Source organism: Periplaneta americana, chromosome 9, assembly GCF_040183065.1.
Source record: "Periplaneta americana isolate PAMFEO1 chromosome 9, P.americana_PAMFEO1_priV1, whole genome shotgun sequence".
Taxonomy (NCBI): Eukaryota; Metazoa; Arthropoda; class Insecta; order Blattodea; family Blattidae; genus Periplaneta; species Periplaneta americana.
The window spans coordinates 18,909,198-18,928,635 of record NC_091125.1 but is presented as its reverse complement, the minus strand read 5'-3'; the positions used below and the strand labels follow the sequence as shown (position 1 = coordinate 18,928,635).

Here is a 19,438-nt window from a genome sequence, read left to right as displayed (position 1 = left end):
AATCCCATCGACGCTAAATTACTTCGTGGTTGATACAGCGTCGTTAAATTACCACATACACTGCAGTCCCAAAAACGGAGTAACTTCTCTTTCTTACACAGATAAGCTTGACAGATCAGAGAAAGAGAGATACTGCTAATTTTGTCAAGAAAATTACAATTACTACACCGAAACATGCCACAAAATAAAAAGAGCGTACATGTCAGCTGCCATAAAGTCTATTCCACTAACTTTTGCCTCTTGTTACAAAATAAATATTTTACCTCTAATTACTGTACAAAGTTTGATCATAATCTGATAGATAGAAGGAAACTTATTAAATTTATCTAATTTCACCCCTATAATGGGGTAGTTTGCTTTACACAAATATAATTAGAGCTTGTATACAAAACAAGTATGTTACCCTTAATTATAGTACAATTTTGATGAAAATCTGTTTCGTATGAGAAAAGGTACTAATTTTATCTAAATTCACCCCTACAATGTGACAGTTTCTTTTACACAAGTATAGTTAGAGTTTGCATATAAAACAAATATACTGCCTATATCTGCTGTGTAAATTTTAACGAAAATATGTTAGATAGAAGAAACGTTATTAATTTCCTCTAAATGCGCCCCTTATAAGGGGTAGTTTCCGTCAAACGTAACAAGAGTTGCTGTACAAAACAAATATACTACCTGTAACTACTGTACAAAGTTTCATGAAAATCTCTTAAATAGGAGAAAAATTAATAATACGAGTAGTTGTTAATTTTTCAATAAATTTAGCCCCTATAAAGGGTAGTTTCCTTTATACAAGCATAATCGGAGTCTGTATACAAAACCAATTGTACAGCCTATAACTACTGTACAACTTTTCATGAAAATCTGTTAGATAGAAGAAAAGTTATTTATTTTTCTCTAAATACACACCCTTAAGGTGTAGTTCCCCTTCTACCAACGTATTCAGTTTGTATATAAAACAAATATACTACTTACTTACTACTTACTGGCTTTTAAGGAACCCGGAGGTTCATTGCCGTCCCCACATAAGCCCGCCATTGGTCCCTATCCTGAGCAAGATTAATCCATTCTCTATCATCATATCCCACCTCCCTCAAATCCATTTTAATATTATCCTCCCATCTACATCTCGGTCTCCCTAAAGGTCTTTTTCCCTCCGGCCTCCCAACTAACACTCTATATGCATTTCTGGATTCACCCATACGTGCTACATGCCCTGCCCATCTCAAACGTCTGGATTTAATGTTCCTAATTATGTCACGTGAAGAATACAATGCGTGCAGTTCTGTGTTGTGTAACTTTCTCCATTCTCCTGTAACTTCATCCTTCTTAGCCCCAAATACTTTCCTAAGCACCTTATTGTCAAACACCCATAACCTATGTTCCTCTCTCGAAGTGAGAGTCCAAGTTTCACAACCATAAACAACAACCGGTTATAAAACTGTTTTATAAATTCTAACTTTCAGATTTTTCGACAGCATACTGGATGACAAGACCTTCTCAACCGAATAATAACAGCCATTTCCCATATTTATTCTGTGTTTAATTTCCTTCCGAGTATAATTTATATTTGTTACTGTCCAGCCAAATGGTTAAATCGCATCCCGGTTTGTAACACTCGTTCCTCCTGTCCCCTCTTAAGGGCTAGTTGCTGAGGTGTTGGGCTCTTCTCCACAAAATATTTGCTGTACGGAATTGGAAGTTTACGTAATATTATACAACTGTTTAAAATAATTTAAAGAAAAGGGCCCCGTTAAACAAGTAGGCCTGTCATATGATTTTCCTAGTTTTGACGACCGTGTGACATAACCAATCGGACGGACAGTAGCATGACAACATGTACGTCACCAAGCTATTAACAATAAAACTTAATCATAAGAGTAGAGTCTGAAAACGAATCAAAAGATGAAGCACATAGTAACGGTTACTTCTAATATAGGTATAACCTCAAAGAAAGATAAATTCAGGGAACTGAAATCAAGTTTAGACTTCTATTAAAGAATGAAATTGATTCGATTCTGGAATGTAGACTATGATTAGATCGTAAAAAAAGTCCGTTAAATAGAAGAAAATGGCACTAATGCAACAAAAAGTATAACATTTCGTAAATATGGCCAGTAAACATTTAAAGACCAAAAAATACAAATAAACGCAAGTAAAAGAAGAGTATATTGGTTTATGTTGACGTGAAACGAGTTTATATTGTATCCTGCATTGTTTGTGATGTCTAAGGAAAAATATGATGTTTCATAACTCCGAGCCCTATTGATCACTCATCAACTCACCACTATTTTCCCACCCCACTTCTGATATTCCCATCACATCCATTCTGATTCCTCTCATTGTTTCCTTCAAGTTTTCCAACTTACCTGGTACAGGCGGAGTCTTCACATGCCAGGTTGAAGTCGATCTTCTTGTCAATCTTCTTGTCCATCTTGTCCATCTTCTTGTCCATCTTCTTTTCTTCTCTCCGTTGGATTTCGTCATGACATGTCCTTCCCCAGTATCCCCCACCCGGACATCCGATTGGGGGGATAGTTTACGTCCGGAATTTTTTACCAGGGAAAGACTCATCATGGCATTTTTATCATATCATAAACTATCTTCTTGGGATATGTATAAATGCGGTAGCCTCCCATTGCTATCCGCACACCACTCTCTCTTTCGCATCTTAAAAGATCCCAGGGGGCCCCAGCGTGAAGGTGAGGAGAGTGGATTTGACTAATTAGGCCCTCCGGACTTCACCGAAATTCTCCACAAGGGTTAAATATCAGTTCCATCAGGGTTTTTGACCCGATCAGAGACCAGGAAATCCCAATTAGCCTTTGCCCCCCTTATTGAGTTTAAAGCGTTATAAATTTCATCCATGCAAAAGAATAACTAAGATACTTATCGAACATAATACCAAGAAAGTTAGTGTTCCAGGATTTAAGATTAAAGTTATGTCATTGAATGTAAAATTAACATTATTACAAGAAATAAATCTTAAATCTCAAATCTCTCTGCAGTGCATATGAAGAGAAGGCATATGTCACTGTTGTTAGGGATTCGTCTGTAGATTAGGGGCGTTAAGCTTGACGGCCCTCTTAGTGCTATTCGACAGGAGTAGGCTACGTGCTGGCACTGGGATTCTCCTTCTCTCTTTCTCATCTTCATCATCACTCATTCCATATACTATACTTACATATACACTCACCCTAGTACAAGACATAACTCTCAACAGATACACATCATGTACAGCGTGACCCGCCGAAGTGGTGTGCAACTAGAAAATGGGACACAGTTCTGCCATCTATCCGCAATATGTGAAACCCGAATCACGTAAAGTGAAGTGGGTAGACATTAAATACATACATACTAAGAAATAAACGTGAAGTTCTGTCTACACTAATAGGTAAGATTACTAGAACGGTCGACCTGCGTGGCGCAAGCGGTATAGGTATAGCGCTGGCCTTCTGTGCCCGAGGTTGCGGGTTTGATCCTGGCCCAGGTCGATGGCATTTAATGTGCTTAAATGCGACAGGCTCATGTCAGTAAATTTACTGGCATGTAAAAGAACTCCTGCGGGGCATAATTCCGGCACACCGGCGATGCTGATATAACCTCTGCAAGTGCGAGCGTCGTTAAATAAAACATAATTTATTTGTTATTAGAACGACACCATTTTTAAGTTCACAAATACTATTAATTAATTTTTAGTTTGCTCATTACCTAGATGCGAAGCAGAAACAAGATGAAGTCAAATGTCTATCAAGATTAAGCAAACTAACACTTCAATATTATTCATTTATGCAGTGATAAGAAAAGTTGTGAAACATACAAAGGAAAAATCGTGAACTGAATACAATTTATTAAATTAATAACTATAGGATTGATATAATTCTGAAAAAAAAGTTTTAATTTTAATTTTCATATTCTTGTGGAGTGGGGGACACACAGGTATGCATGAGATAATTTTTATTGTGCTACTAAAACCCCTTGAGTCTTGGTATTGCCTAAACCCCAAAAGACACAAAACGCTATAAGGAAGAACATACTCTTTTATCGTCGTTGAAATGGACATGTTTTCACACATTTGAACATAGAAGCTATCAAAAAATCTCTACAAACTAATTTCAAGAATTAAGAAGAATTGCCCGTTCAATACGTTATGAACATGCAATAATTTAACGTGTATATTTCTCAAAGCAAAAGCCTTACATTTCTAGAGGTAAATAATCTTAAACCCTCAGGTTCCTGCTACTGCAATGCGGACCAGGAATATTTCTTGAGCAATAGTTCATGCTAATTCAATTGTTTGACGTAATAAAGAAGATGAAAGTCGCAAGGCCTTACTTTGTTGGCGAAACGTTTAGTCCACCATCATTAATTCCATTGTCTGTTATCCTGATGTTCGACAGGGTTAGTTAAAGGGTCCCACTCCATGGGCTGCATGTCACTGTCGGCGTCGATGCCTTCCCACTGCATGGGCTCCTGTTGTTCCTAGAAAATTTCAGAAATGTGGAATAATAAATGTTAAAATTTTAATCGACGATGGTGAAGTTTTAAAGACTATAAACGGCGTAATTTGTCTCACTTTAGAACAAAAGTAAAGTGATGTGTCCCATGATTTAGATTGACGCAATTACATTAGACTAGTCTCACCTAAATGAGAGGATTCTATGGAAGATTTAGAGTTCACTTTGTCTGAAAATGTTCTCTGTCGCAAGCAGATATCTCTGTAAACCTACAATACTGCAAGTAACTTCGATAATAATCGAATCAGTGAATTACTTGAAAATTCCTGGAATTGTTTCGAAAGTTCTGAAAGACTTGTAAAAGCCGCCTAAAATTTTTAATTTAATGTAATACAGCTAGTGACAATCGGCATAGATGGACTAGGAAAGAGACTCGTGTACTGGGATGTGAGTTAGATTACACTCCGTCTGATTGATTATAATTATGTGCATAACCTATATTTTGTTTCCACGCTCTCAGAGGCAGTGCCTAAAATGCAGTACAGACAGTGCAACTTTCTACATTCGAACGTGGAAAGATAAAATGTATCCACTTTTTTTTTTCTTTCCGGCAGCTTGTAAGTCTGTTATTTAACGAGGTCACTCAGCATCGTCTCTTGATCCGTTAGAATTCCTAAGTCGTTCTGGATGGCACGTTCCGTGGAAAATCTCTGCAGGGAGTGGAGCATGACTGTCTATCTCGCAAGAAGAATAGCTTATCTGTTCACATACAACAGTCGCAGGTGCCGAATCTTAGTTTATGATATATAACTACAACGTCTTTGGTTTTATTGCTGTATGACGAACTCATCTTTCCAACGACTTGGGAAGTCGATGTCAGTCATTTGCTTAACGCGAGTCTTTAGTCAAGTGTGAACTTCTATCACATTAGAATTCTTTTGCCATGATTAAATTGACAGTATGTTCACTAAAGTCTAGCAGACACGGGTTCAATCCTCGTCAGGGAGTGGCTCTATTTGTGAATGTCTAATGTAAGTTTAGAATTATTATTATTATTATTATTATTATTATTATTATTATTATTATTATTATTATTATTATTATTATTATTATTATTATTATTATTATTATTGGCGGGCGATGTTATGAAAAGTCATCTTCTTATTTTCACATTAGGACGATACCTATTAATATAGAAATCCTTACTATGTTAATATCAACATAAAAAAGTAATTTCTTATATTACATTTTTTTTACATTTTTTTACCTTTTTAACTAACAGGTCATTTTTATATTTTTTCGGCATTTTTGGTCAATTTTAATACTTTGAAGAACTTTGAGATAATTTGGAATGCATTTTACTTTCTTCTTTACCGATAGGTCTGTTATATCATTTTCTAATCAAATAGATCAGTAGCAATTACCTACTGAATAAGTAAATAACAATGGAGTTTGAGTTTTATAGTTTGGAACAGACTCTAAAGTCCATCCCTCATTCCACTGAAGGCTTCACCTCACACCACGGAAGTAATATCAAATGCTTGATAGCAGCTTAGTTTAAGTGAGGACTTTGATCGCTACTGTTCTTTTGTCGGTACGAGGGTGTCTTTAGAATTTATGTTTGGAACGGGGGACACTTCCACCATGTCCTGAATAAGACGCTGTGTCTTCAACATGGTTCGGAAGGGATGTCTACTGTAGTAGACAGTATTTTTAAAACAAAGATTGCAAGAATGCACGCTGCGCCACAATTTGTTTCGTCATTCATACTCCCTCATCTGGAAGATCTGGTAACAAAAGTGAAGTGCAGAAGGAGGAGGAGACAGAATGAAGTCACTGGCATGGACCACCCCTGATTGAAACACAGTGTAAACCTTCATTAAAATCTATAGTTTTCCCTTGAAACTTTCATTTTGTTGCATGTTCTTTTCCTTTATCTTAGCCAAATTGCAGGAAGTTGCCTCCTCTCTCCGAGATTTTCAGGGCAGTCATTGAAACAAAGTGACTAATTTTTAAGAAGTTGTGGTGTGAGTACGGTGAATAATATTTAAATGTCATTTTCTTTTAATTTCATGTCATTTTTCCATTAGTTGAAGGGCATTTTAATGATCATTTTATGTAAATTTTGAGGTCATCGACATCCGCCCCCTAATTATTATTATTATTATTATCATTATTATTATTATTATTATTATTATTATTATTATTATTATTATTATTACGCCGAGCAAAGTCCTTTCGTTGCTTTGAATGCGGGACTAATGAAAATTTAAAGAAAACAATAATAAAGTAATTCTTAAACAAGTACTTGTGGCTTAAAGAATCCTTCTGCAGTTTTCGCTTTTAAGTGACAGAGCTATTCAGTACGTTCTAGTTTTTTCAAGTGGATTCGAACGATATGAACCGAGCTGATAGTAGATTCAACAATATTTTGACGAGAAAACCTCACAATACAAGTAACCTAAAAAAATAGGATTTAATTCAATTCTAATGCTGTTTGTAGTTCTTTAATCCCCCCAACTTTTAAAGTTCTATCGAGTTTCGTATATGGAAGCTCTAATATATATATATATATATATATATATATATATATATATATATATATATATATATATCGAGTTTCGAGAAATTGTGGTGCCGACCCATCTCTAATAATAATAATAATAATAATAATAATAATAATACTGTAATAAGCCTCACCCTGTATAGGACAGAGAGCTGGACGATGCTGAAGAAATATTTTGATGAGTCAATTACGGTTGAAATGGACTTCTGGAGAAAATCAGCAGGAAACCACTGCTAAAAATACATCAAGAATACTGAGATAAGGAGAAATATGAAAATGAAGAGGATATAATGGTGGAAATTGAAAGAGGACGATTTAAGTGGTAGGTATGGACATTTATGCAGAATGGATGAGACATGTACTCCTAAGATGGTGTATGAATGGAAGTGGGAGGGAAGAAGAAGACAACGACCACAGACTTACTGGAAACAGAATATGCAGCAACCTATGAGGAATATTGAGATCACAGAGGATCATGCTAAAGATAGAGATTGATGGAGGCAGTTAATAAATGGAAAAAAAAAGAGTGAAGCTTGTGTGGCTGTAATGTCATACTGTTCTGGCAGGAGAAGAACCTCTGTAGTGAGGGATATTCTCAATGCTTGCTCACTCGCTCGTTCGTTGGTTCCTTGGTTCGTTCGTTCGTCTGTTTTATTTATTTATTTACTTATTTACTTATTTACTTATTTATTTATTTGTTTATTTATTTATATTTATGTGCTGGTCAACACCCGTTGGCCAATTAAAATACAGTATATAGGTAATAATAATAATAATAATAATAATAATAATAATAATAGACTAATATTGAAATTATAAAAAAACGAGTGTTTTTCAAACCAGAACACTCAAACTACAACTGTGGAACACACGAGAATATTTTCGAAGATCATAAAATTCAGTACTTATATCGAGAAATAATGCAGTTAAATTTACAAACAACCGCATCATCAAAGGGATGCCATTAAATGTTGCTGCACAAACAGTATAGGCTTTCCAATTCTGTTAGGCCAGTGGTCGTCAGCACTCGCTGAAATGGGTAGAGTGCATGGAGGGTAAGGAACTCTGCTCTGTCGTGCACAAGGAATAGGGAGACAGCATACCCGCCAGCAGCGACGATTGCACGCTAGGGCAGTGTCTGTCCGCGGGTAAGAGACGCTAGCCAGAGAGTGCAGTGTTCTGATGATCGCTGTGTTAGGCTATGTACTAGGGCTATAGGTTGACGCGTTAACGTAATTTAATCAAGTAATTGTCTTGGAAGGAGGCAATTCAATTCAGATATTGCAAATCTCATATTATGTGGGATTGGAGCAGTGCCAATCCGATATTGTAAGAAATTAATGCAATCTGACATAACTGGGTTACAGAATCATATTAACAATGTGTGAAAGAACAACCTTCCTGATTCGTTTTCTTTATATCGTCGGTTTAGAAGCAAAACACATTAAACGATGAAAGAGTAATGGAACGGAGAAAAATTCTCTCCAGCGCCGGGATTTGAACCCGGGTTTTCAGCTCTATGTGTATCCGGTGTGGCTTAGTGGATAAAGCATCAGCACGTAGAGCTGAAAACCCAGGTTCAAATCCCGGCGCCGGAGAGAATTTTTCTCCGTTCCATTATTCTTTCATCGTATGATGACGCAGAATATCTGCATGGAAATATCATATGTACTTCGGTACATTGAAATAATATATGATATGCGTAAATCACGAAGTGATTTAAGACGGCGCTTATTCCGTCGGATCCCGGCCAACTAGTCACTCATAAAAAGTGCACCTCAGCACATGTGTGGACTTCGGTCCTATTTTCATAGACCTCTATGACGTAGTGCAGAGGGCGGCCACTAGAGGGAACCCAAGAGTTGGAACTCAATCAGAGACAATTCTGTCCGACGTCGGGGTTGTATCCGGTGTGGCTTAGTGGATAAAGCATCAGCACGTAGAGCTGAAAACCCGGGTTCAAATCCCGGTGCCGGAGAGAATTTTTCTCCGTTCCATTACTCTTTCATCGTATGATGACGCAGAATATCTGCATGGAAATATCATATGTACTTCGGTACATTGAAATAATAAAACACATTAAATAAAAAATATAACTTCTGAGAAAAAGGCGTATATAATGTGCACAATGCAGTCTGTGTGTATAAACTTAGAATTGAACAATCATATACACATAAAGAGAACAACTTACTAAAAATAATACTTTGAAGATTCAGTTTTTCCAAGAACATACAAACGCCGTTTCTCAAAATTAATAAATATTTTTTACTTAAATTGTTTTGCTTGTAATCCGACATTATCAAAGATTTATCCTAAATTACCCTATATTAAAAGAAATACATGAATATTAAAACAAGAGAATAATTTCATCTCAGTTTCACACTTATCGGTATTTGCGTGATGTCGAATTACAAAATACTTTCAATGAATTGAGGCAACATAGCCTTACTGATCCTAAATCTTTAGGTTTAAACCCTGATATAAGTGTTTTAGATTATTGGAAAATGTTTTTTTTTCTCTGCAAAATGCTGCAGACCATCAGGTGTTCCCGAATCTGAAGACTATTTTCTGTCTGCCATCGTCAAATGCATCAGTAGAGAGAGTTTTTAGCCAGCTAAAGCTAATAAAAACTCGTCACAGAAATCAGCTAAAAACAGACACGATGAGTGAAATTATGCTTACCAAAAATGGTGTTCAGGACTGTGTTAAATTTGAACCCTCAAAAACTGTTACAGCAGAACTGGAAATAAGACTGATATAGTTCAATATTAATAGTAAAATAATGTTTTAATAAGCAATTTCTTTTTCCATATCAAAGCTTCTAGTTTTTTCATTATTACCCTAAAATTACCCTAAGAGTAACCTTACCTTAGAATTACTCTATGTAGTACAGAATTACCCTAAAAGTGGCAACACTGCTGTATTTGTAGTATTTAAATCTAATTCCATCTAATAAAATACATATTTCGCATACATGGAACGAATTATACCATTATACAGGGTGGAAGGGAACCTATTGTACTAAATCACAGTGGTAATAGATGAAGTCAATGCGAACCAGTTTTGTCAAATAAGTTTTTGATACGTCCAATAGTTTTGAGAATAAGAAATGTGAGATGTTGCAACGCTCCTTGAGGTCATTGCTACGCAGTATGGGTGGGTGAGTGTAACTGCAGTCATCCACTCCGCAAGACTTGCGAGAGGAGAATGTAAACAAAAACGTCTCATCAAATACATTTCAATAAAATTACTGTAGATGAAAACAAAGTATTTAATCAATTAAGTATGCAAATCGTTTGGTTTTAGCATTCTTTATTACTTAATCACATGGTAACGCAGAATTCCTGCATGGAAATACCATTATGTACTTCAGTACATCATAATAATATGTTATGCGTAAGTAATCACTTAGTGATTCAAGATGGCGTTCATCCCATCGGATTCCAGCCACTTAGTCACTCGTAATGAGTGCACCTCTGTACACAGTGCGTTGGACATTATGTCAATGTCACATATTCTGTGACACAGTACATGAGGGTAGGCCACCAATGGAAAACTGAGAGGTAGAACTTATCTGAGATGGATTCGATCAGGCATCGGAACTATAATCCGGTGTGGCTTAGTAGATAAAGCGTCAGCACGTAGAACTGAAAACGCAGATTCGAGTCCTGGTGCCGGAGAGAATTTTTCTCTGTTCTATCCATCCTTTATCATGTGGTAACGCAGAATTTCTGCACGGAAATATCATACTGTTAGTGACTGGTAAATCCGACCCTAGAACTTGGAGAAGTTAGGGGTGAAAATTGCTCCCCACCCACCACACGCTTCAGTAGCAAGAGTTTGTCAGTCAGTTTATGGTTGACAGGTGGTCACATCCTGCCTGCCTGTGTGTTGTACGTATTGAAAACATTTGGTTTGATGATCTTTCGCTTTCGCGTTCTGTAATATATTACTAGTTCTTTAGTTTTTGTTATAACATTTTAGTTTAGTTAGTGTGTTCTTCTTTATAATTGTTTCAAGTTTTTAGTTATAATAAATGTCGCCTTGGACTTACTCATTCGGTGTTAACATCCGACTCCCTCTGCCTAGTTTGAAAGCGGGAATCTGATTTCAATGCCAAGCCTGATTTGATAATTACTTATGATGACGGGTAATGAACTTCTTCGTTACTTTAGCCCTTTGTCCACTTCTTAACGATTCGAGGGAGTCTCGCTGTCCTTTGGCAGGCCTTCGTACACAACTTCTTTCTTTGTCTTGTTTTATCTCCACCTTAACAAGCCAACGAGATGTAGGGGATGGCATATCTTTCACAATACAGGACCATAGTGGAGACATTACAGGACAAGTGCAAGACCTACCGAGTCCTGTGGCATAGAGATAAATTTCACCCCACGTCAGGAATGGAACCACGGACTGCCTAGTTGTGAAGCACACGCTGTCGTAACTGCGGATCCTACACTTCTTTCCTGTGAAAATTTATTGCTAGCTACTTTCACAACGCGACTTCTTAAAAGTATTATTTTATTCTATTTTTACAGCAAAGTGCTGGCTGGCACTTTCTCTTAATTTGCAGTTAGCTTATCGAAACAATTTTGAAATTACTGAAGAGTGTGATTAACTCGCAATTTATTAAAGGAGTATGTTAATTCATTTACAGCTGTTGAAAGGACTGCGACTGGATAGGCAAAACGTTTTCCCATTACTAATTAAACTACATAATAGCGAACTAGTATTTACTATTTAGATGTAGTTATAGTCATTTTCAGAATACCCTCAGATTGCTTTAATGTGTATTTGCTATTTGATGTATTACATTTAGGACACTGCAGTCCTAAGTTTCCAATAATGTTTTAATTACCATTGGTCACAAATGTTTGATGAAATAGTTAATTTCGGCGAACTAATGCACGTAGTAATTTACCAGAAATCTTCTCAAACTTATTTTCCTTCTGATTTTGTTGTCAGAAATATGCAATGCGAATTCATCCCTTTGTTGCAATATGTCGTTTTGGTTAATGTGTGAATTTCGGCATTTCTCGTGTGATTTATCTAAGTGTATCCAACCGTTCATATAGTGCTGTTTTTTTTTTAAACAGCGCCCTATTTTGTAACAGAAAATAAGCATGTAATATGTAATAGTAAATAATATTTGAACAGGTGAATGTGTTCAGTTTAATGGGATGGCTGTTATCAAATACAGCTAAAAGGGTTTCTGAGGCTAATGTAATTGAAGCAACAGCATTATGATTCACCAGTGAGTAATATGTTTTCCTTATCAATAGTAGCAGTAGCAGGGCAGTCTCTTCTCTACCTTCTACCTAGGTTTTGTCACGTGTTTGTTGACAGCTTGCGGACTGTTAGAAGTGGAGTGGATGAAATTCGTTACAGGGCCGGATTTACCAGTCACCAACAGCACGTACTTCGGTACATCAAAATAATATTCTTTATGACGCTATAACCACTTTAACTTTAAGTTTAGTGCCATGAAACTTAATTTAACATTCACTGTATCTATTTCCATTAAAGATTCCTTTGCATTAGATGTAAACTCAAAATAACATTATTACGAATACACATCCTATAGCTCAACCTTCATTGAAGTTATTATCTTTGAAGGAATTAAAAATAAATTAACGTAGAAAAGAAATTAAGTTTACAGTATTGTTAAATAATGTGTTAAGTGTTACGATAGCACAGTAATTTGATCGAAACGTATGTGATGAGAGGTTTTTGTTTACATTCTCCTCTCGCAAGTCTTGGAGTTACACTCGTCCCCACTGCGGAGCAATGACCTCAAGGAGCGTTACGTTTCGTACTCCCAAAACTGTTGACGTATCAAGAAAATTATCTGTCAAAACTGGTTCGCATGACTTGATTTATTATCTCTGTGAATATTGTAATAGGTTCCCTATGTATCTAGTTCCTTCTCATACATAGCACACAATTATTGTCCTTCTAAGAAGAGCATGTAGAAATTATCGTGAAAAATTAATTTACCAAAATTTTATTTAAAGAGCTACTTTTAGTTACTTCGCCAAATATTTAAGAAGAAAGTACGTACTATTTCACACATTCTTATTTATTTAACCGCAATTTTCTGCCAAAAGCAATGTTTGTAGGAAAGCCTGTAGCATTTCCCACGTATCAGGCCAATTAACTCTGAGCACCGAATAGAGGCATCAGCACTGCTACTATCCGTGTGAAAGTCTCTTGTCCGTACCACGAAACTTTGAGGAAATGCATTAGGTTTCATGAACATCACATTCGTGTATACTTCATAACGTGAAAAACTAGGAAACTTGGGAAGTTTACAGTCGCCAACGGAGCGACTGCCAGCTTCTCCTGTACAGCAACTCAGCGGAGGGCACAGCTGAATGAAATAACGAAATAGGTTTTTGATTCATTCATAAAACATCAGAGTGGACGCAAAACTGAACGGCACGCAGCATGCAGTTTGACAACCGGAACAAATCTGTCACTCGGTAAATAATTTGTACATATTAAAGTAAAAGCTGCTGCCAGGAAGTCAAAAGGAGGATAGCAATGTCCAAGGAAGCTTTTAATAGAAAAAGGAGCATCTTCTGCGGACCTCTGGAAAACGAACTAAGGAAGAGACCAGTGAAGTGCTTTGTGTGGAGTGTAGCATTGTTTGACGGCAGAAACATAGACGTTACGACGAAGTGAAGAGAAGTGAATAGAAGAATTTGAAATGTGGATATGGAAAAGAATGGAAGGTTGAAGTGGCCAGACAGAATAAGAAATGAAGCTGTGTTGGAAAGAGTGGGTGAAGAAAGAATGATGCTGAAACTGATCAGGAAGAGGAAAAGCAATTGGTTGGGTCACTTGCTAAGAAGAAACTGCCTACTGGATGATGCATTGGAATGAATGGTAAACGAGAAAAGAGTTCGGGGCAGAAGAAGATATCAGATGATTAAGATATATGGACATATGTGGAAACAAAGAGAAGGCAGAAAATAGAAAAGGTTAGGGAAAGCTAAGTCTGCAGTGAAAGACCTGTCCTTGGACAGAACACTATGAATGAATGAATGAATGAATGTACAATTTGAATATCGTAATTTTGTGATAGGCTATATTGTTGTAGTCATCTCTTGTCCCCAAGGTATCACATTTGCCATATTCAAAATAGTGTAAAATCTTCAATGCTTTATGTAACGTAACACAATGTAGACCTTACTGATGAGCCCTACACCTCTTAGCTGAGAAAAATAATTATCTCCACCTCGTACAAGTGCACTTATATATTTACTGGATGTACCTGCTCTACAAACCTACATATTTAAATTGATTTTTTTAATTTTTAGTAGGTCATTTTACGACGTTTTATCGACATCTTAGGTTATTTAGCTTCTGAATGAGATGAAAGTGATAATGCTAGTGAAATGAGTCCGGGGTCCAGCACCGATAGTCACCCAGCAAATGGTCATATTGGGTTGAGGGAAAATCCCGGATAAAACCTCAATCAGGTAACTTGCCCCGACCGGGAATCGAACCCGGGCCACCTGGTTTCGCGGCCAGACGCGCTAACCGTTACTCCACAGATGTGGACATATGGTCTTATATCGTTATATGGACACTGACACCGTTTATGAAAGAAATGTCCTGTAAATGATGTTTTTACACGATAGTGTGTTTTTTTCGTCGTTACTGCAAACGGCCGCACTTTCTTTTTATGAGAAGTTTTTCATTATTTCCACCTAATTTTCTTCTAATTTCATTCAAAATTCCTCAAAATTCCCCTTTTAGTCATCCATAATCTCTCCAATAAAACAACACTCTTTCTGAAAATGATTAATGTAACCAAAACAGCTTCCATTTTACCTACACTTTGAAAAGCTAAAAACCCAACAAAACAAATTTACAATTCTTGAACCAGGTGACAACCACGTAGATAAAGTGCAATTGTTTTTTGTAGGATTGATTTTCAAGTACCGAAAGTCAAGAGTTGGTTTGTTTCTTCTCCTCGAATATTGTTACAAGGCATTCATCTCTTACACATCACGTGCCGCTTGAAGGTACCTCTGCCTATCTTCCGATAGGACTGTGTAAGGTAGACAAATATTCTTTTAGATATATCAATTCTGCTTTATAGCACTAATATCATGTTAATTCAATATAGCATATTGCGCATCGGATAGCTCAGTGTAAAACAAAAAGTACATAAGCATATTAAAACATGATATCGTTCATATAAGGAGATTCCCTCAGATATAGAAAAATTGAACCAAGTTCAATTCTCAAAATTTCCCAATTCTATAACTTACAGAAAATCTTATTATAACCAAAATATAAATAGACTAAATTAGGATATTTTTAAACACACTTCCGTACAAATTTTTCTATGTTTTATGAGAGGAATATTGGTAAAGATTTCTTACTGAAATGAAACAAATATACAAAATATTTTAACTATTTATTGCACTATTTTTTTATTTAGGATCTACATGAAAACTCCTCCTTGAGGGACACTAGGACTGAATTTTTGGCCAAAATAGTAAAAATAAACATTTTTGTTTCTTTCCATAAATAATTATCTTATACAATTGTTTATATCCTCTGACTGAATTTTTTGCTGATATGTATAGCCTATCTATTACACTGGTCAACAATGATTTTGTTAAATAAATAATTTCGGTTGTTTCTTATGTATTGCCATCTGCTGATTCCAAAAATGAAGTCAGAAATTTTCCATCACCCACCATTTTTTTTTATTTTGAAAATAAAATTGTTCCTGTTTATTAGCATTTGTGGTATATAACATGCTGATTAGAAGGCGTATTTTACATTTATATTTCATTACATTGTGTCAAAAATTGACTTGTAACGTTTGATATTGTTGCCTGTGAATTCAAGAATAACAACAATAATATTTCCCTCACAACACTGTGATTGTAAGGTAAATTTTCCAGATGAATAGGCGCTTTCTTTAAAGAAATATGAGTAAACTTATTCTGTGCTCTCTTCCATTGTCAATTGAATTGTGATAGAAGTGTATAATACCATACCTAATAGTGCATTGTAAGGAGTAGTGTATAAGAGTATAATGTATAAGAAACATGTCTTGAAAGTGTCTTATTGATAGAAACAACTTCTGTTAAGTCTGTGGTGAGCTCACTTCAAAACCGCAGAGGCAAAATTTTACTCCTCTAGTTAGAAGAGCTTATGACTGTTATTTTAACAACAAAATAGACCAGAACAAGATATGGGCCCTGGAAATCTGTTGTGCTAAATGTGTAACACTATTAACTAGTTGGTTAAAAGGATCCTGTCATATGTCTTTTGCAGTCCCTATGATATGGCGCGAACCTAAGGATCATTTGACAGACTGCTACTTCTGATTGACAAATATATCTGGAATAAGTTTTGAAGTCCAGACACTGTTAAATATCAATCTTTAATTTCTGCAATTCGGCCGGTGCTTCATGAGCCAGGACTTCCCATACCAACTGCACCAGATGATATAACTTTGACTGAAGTAATTCAAAGTGTTCCTGACGTTCAGAATGAATTACAAAATGATTCAGATTTTGTGGAAGATGATACTATAAATGAACCTCACTTTCTAACACAGGAGGATTTAAATGATTTGGTTCGGGATCTTGATTTAAGTAAAAGCAAGGCAGAATTACTCGCCTCATGATTGAAAGGCTGGAAGCTGCTGCAGGTAACACCAAAGTATATTACTTTCGCCAATGCCAAAAGGAATTTGAGCATTTGTTTTCTAAAGAGGAAGACCTAGTTTTCTGCAATGATGTTGAGAATTTGTTCGAGTCACTGGGTGTTGAGCATAAACCTGAGGATTGGCGTTTATTCATAGACTTCTCAAAAACAAGTTTCAAAGGAGCGTTACTACATAATGAAAAAAATGTATATCTATCCATTCTTTTAGGTCATGCAGTTGGTATGAGAGAAAATTATGATAATATGAAGCTCTTACTATCCACTATCAAGTGTGACAATTTTTCTTGGCAGATATGTGGGGATTTGAAAGTAATAGCTATCTCATTTGGGTTACAGCTTGGCTATACTAAATTTTGCTGCTTCTTGTGCAAGTTGGATAGCAATCATAAAAGTAATCATTACATGAAAAAGAACTGGCCAAAGAGAGAGTCAATTTAATCCAGGACAAGTTAATGTTCTTCACCAACCACAACTTGTAAGTTCTAAAAAAAATCTTATTCCCTCCACTGCATATCAAACTAGGCTTGATTAAGAATTTTGTGATAAATTCCCAAGAATCACTGAAGCTGAACTAAAAGAAGGAATATTTGTTGGCCTCAAAAAGGAAACTGATGAAAGATACGCAATTTGAAAACCAGTTAAATATGCAATAAGCAGCTGCATGGTTGTATTTAAAAAATGTTGTCACGAACTTATTAGGAAACTTCAGGTCTGAGAACTATAGAGAACTTGTCAGTGAGATGATTGAGAACTACAAGATCATGCGACGTAATATATCTTAAAAATACACTTTCTGCATCCCATATCGAATTCTTCCCCTGAAAACCTAGGGCTGTGAGCGACGAACACGGGGAGCATTTCCACCAGGACATCATGGAAATGGAAAGGTGCTACCAGGGTAAATGATGTCCAAATATGTTGGCAGACTATTGTTGGATAATGGAGAGAGATTTTCCTCAAGCAAAGTACAGCCGAAAATATGCTTCACATACATTTTAGGTCAATAAATGTAATTTCAGCTAAGATATCGTAATACTATATTGTATAGATACGAAAAATGTTTTTCATGTGATTACTCTAAAACTCTGGGTGATGGAAAAGTTCTGTAAAAAGATTTGAAACCAGCACAAAAAAGTCACTTAGAATCACCCATGTTTCCCATTTAACAGACAAAAGTTTAAATTTTGTTGACCAGTGATCAGGCAGTACATCTCACTTGATATGTGTCAGAGGAAAAATAATTGTTTGTATGCATCTGAAGTCTGACTAGTGTAATATGTATGCAATGGAGGGGAAAAGTAACTGACCACTCTACCCCATTATCTCCTGGTCTAGTTGCCTCAGTGCCTTGAGGTTAAAACCTGTCTTCGAACAGTTGACTAAACAACAACATAATTTGTTTAACATTCTGTCCTATATTTAACCCCCACCTACAAATTTTAAAGCTCTGGCGACCATTTTTAAGATGCTACGCGCAGCTCTCTTAAACCTACCACACCCACTAAAAATAAAGTTTTCTCAAAACTAGGGCTTTGGTCAACATAGAATGGCTATTATTTCAGGAGTTGCATAACTTAATGCGATCATTTATGTTGAAGGTTTCCGTTTGCTCCGATCTACATGAAACTTTGCAAGAATACTCATCTTAGTCTAATACACAACGCTGTGTATGGAATGAGTTTTTTACCGAAAACTTTTCATAACATGAATTTTTAACTTTAAAAAAATTGAAGAAAATTATTAAGCAAAAATTATTATTTGTAAGAAAATGTTTATCTCGTGAACCAATTCTCAGATTTAAAAATCCATATGCAGTTTTCTTTATCATGGAATGTAAGTCCCTCACAGAAAATGTTTAAAAGCAAAAACAATTCTGAAGCCGTCAGCTAGGATTTACGCATAATTTAAAATTACTTACTTATTTACAAATATCTTTTAAGGAACCTGCAGGTTCATTGCCGCCCTCACATAAGCCCGCCATCGGTCTTTATTCTGTGCAAGATTAAGCCAGTCTCTATCTTCATATCCCACCTTCATCAAATCCATTTTTATATTATCCTTCCATCTACGTCTCCGCCTCCCCAAAAGTCTTATTCCCTCTGGCCTCCTAAATAACACTCTATATGCATTTCTGGATTCGCTCACACATGCTAAATGCTCTGCCCATCCCAAACGTCTGGATTTAATATTCCTAAATACGTCAAGTGAAGAATACAATGCGTTCAGTTCTGTGTTGTGTAACTTTCTCCATTTTCCTATAACTTCATTCCTCTTTGCCCCAAATATTTTCCTAAGAACCTTGTTCTCAAACACCCTTAATCTCTATTCCTCTCTCAAAGTGAGAGTCCTAGTTTCACAACCATACAGAACAACCGGTAATATAACTTTTATAAATACTAACTTTCTGATTTTTTGACAGCAGACTAGATGACAAAAGCCTTTCAACCGAATAATAACAGGCATTTCCCATATTTATTGAGCGTTTAATTTCCTCCCGAGTATCATTTATATTTGTTACTGTTGCTCCAAGATATTTGAATTTTTCCACCTCCAATTTTTATATTTCCATTTCGTACATAATCATATGCTTTTTTTTTTTTTCTGGAGTTACTTCCAAACCTGTCTCTTTACTTTCTCAAGTAAAATTTCCGTGTTTTCCCTAATAGTTTCTGGATTTTATCCTAACATATTCACGTCATCCGCATAGACAAGA

The 19,438-nt window shown here is 36.0% G+C and overlaps 1 long non-coding RNA gene across 1 annotated transcript in view; it reads right to left on the bottom strand.

The window, feature by feature from the left end:
- The window catches only part of LOC138705814 (uncharacterized), a 99,122-nt gene that overhangs the window by 3,702 nt on the left and 75,982 nt on the right, over positions 1-19,438 (bottom strand). The window contains exon 6 of the long non-coding RNA XR_011333819.1: positions 4,339-4,485. This is a non-coding gene — a long non-coding RNA (uncharacterized lncRNA). The remainder of the gene's footprint in view (positions 1-4,338; positions 4,486-19,438) is intronic.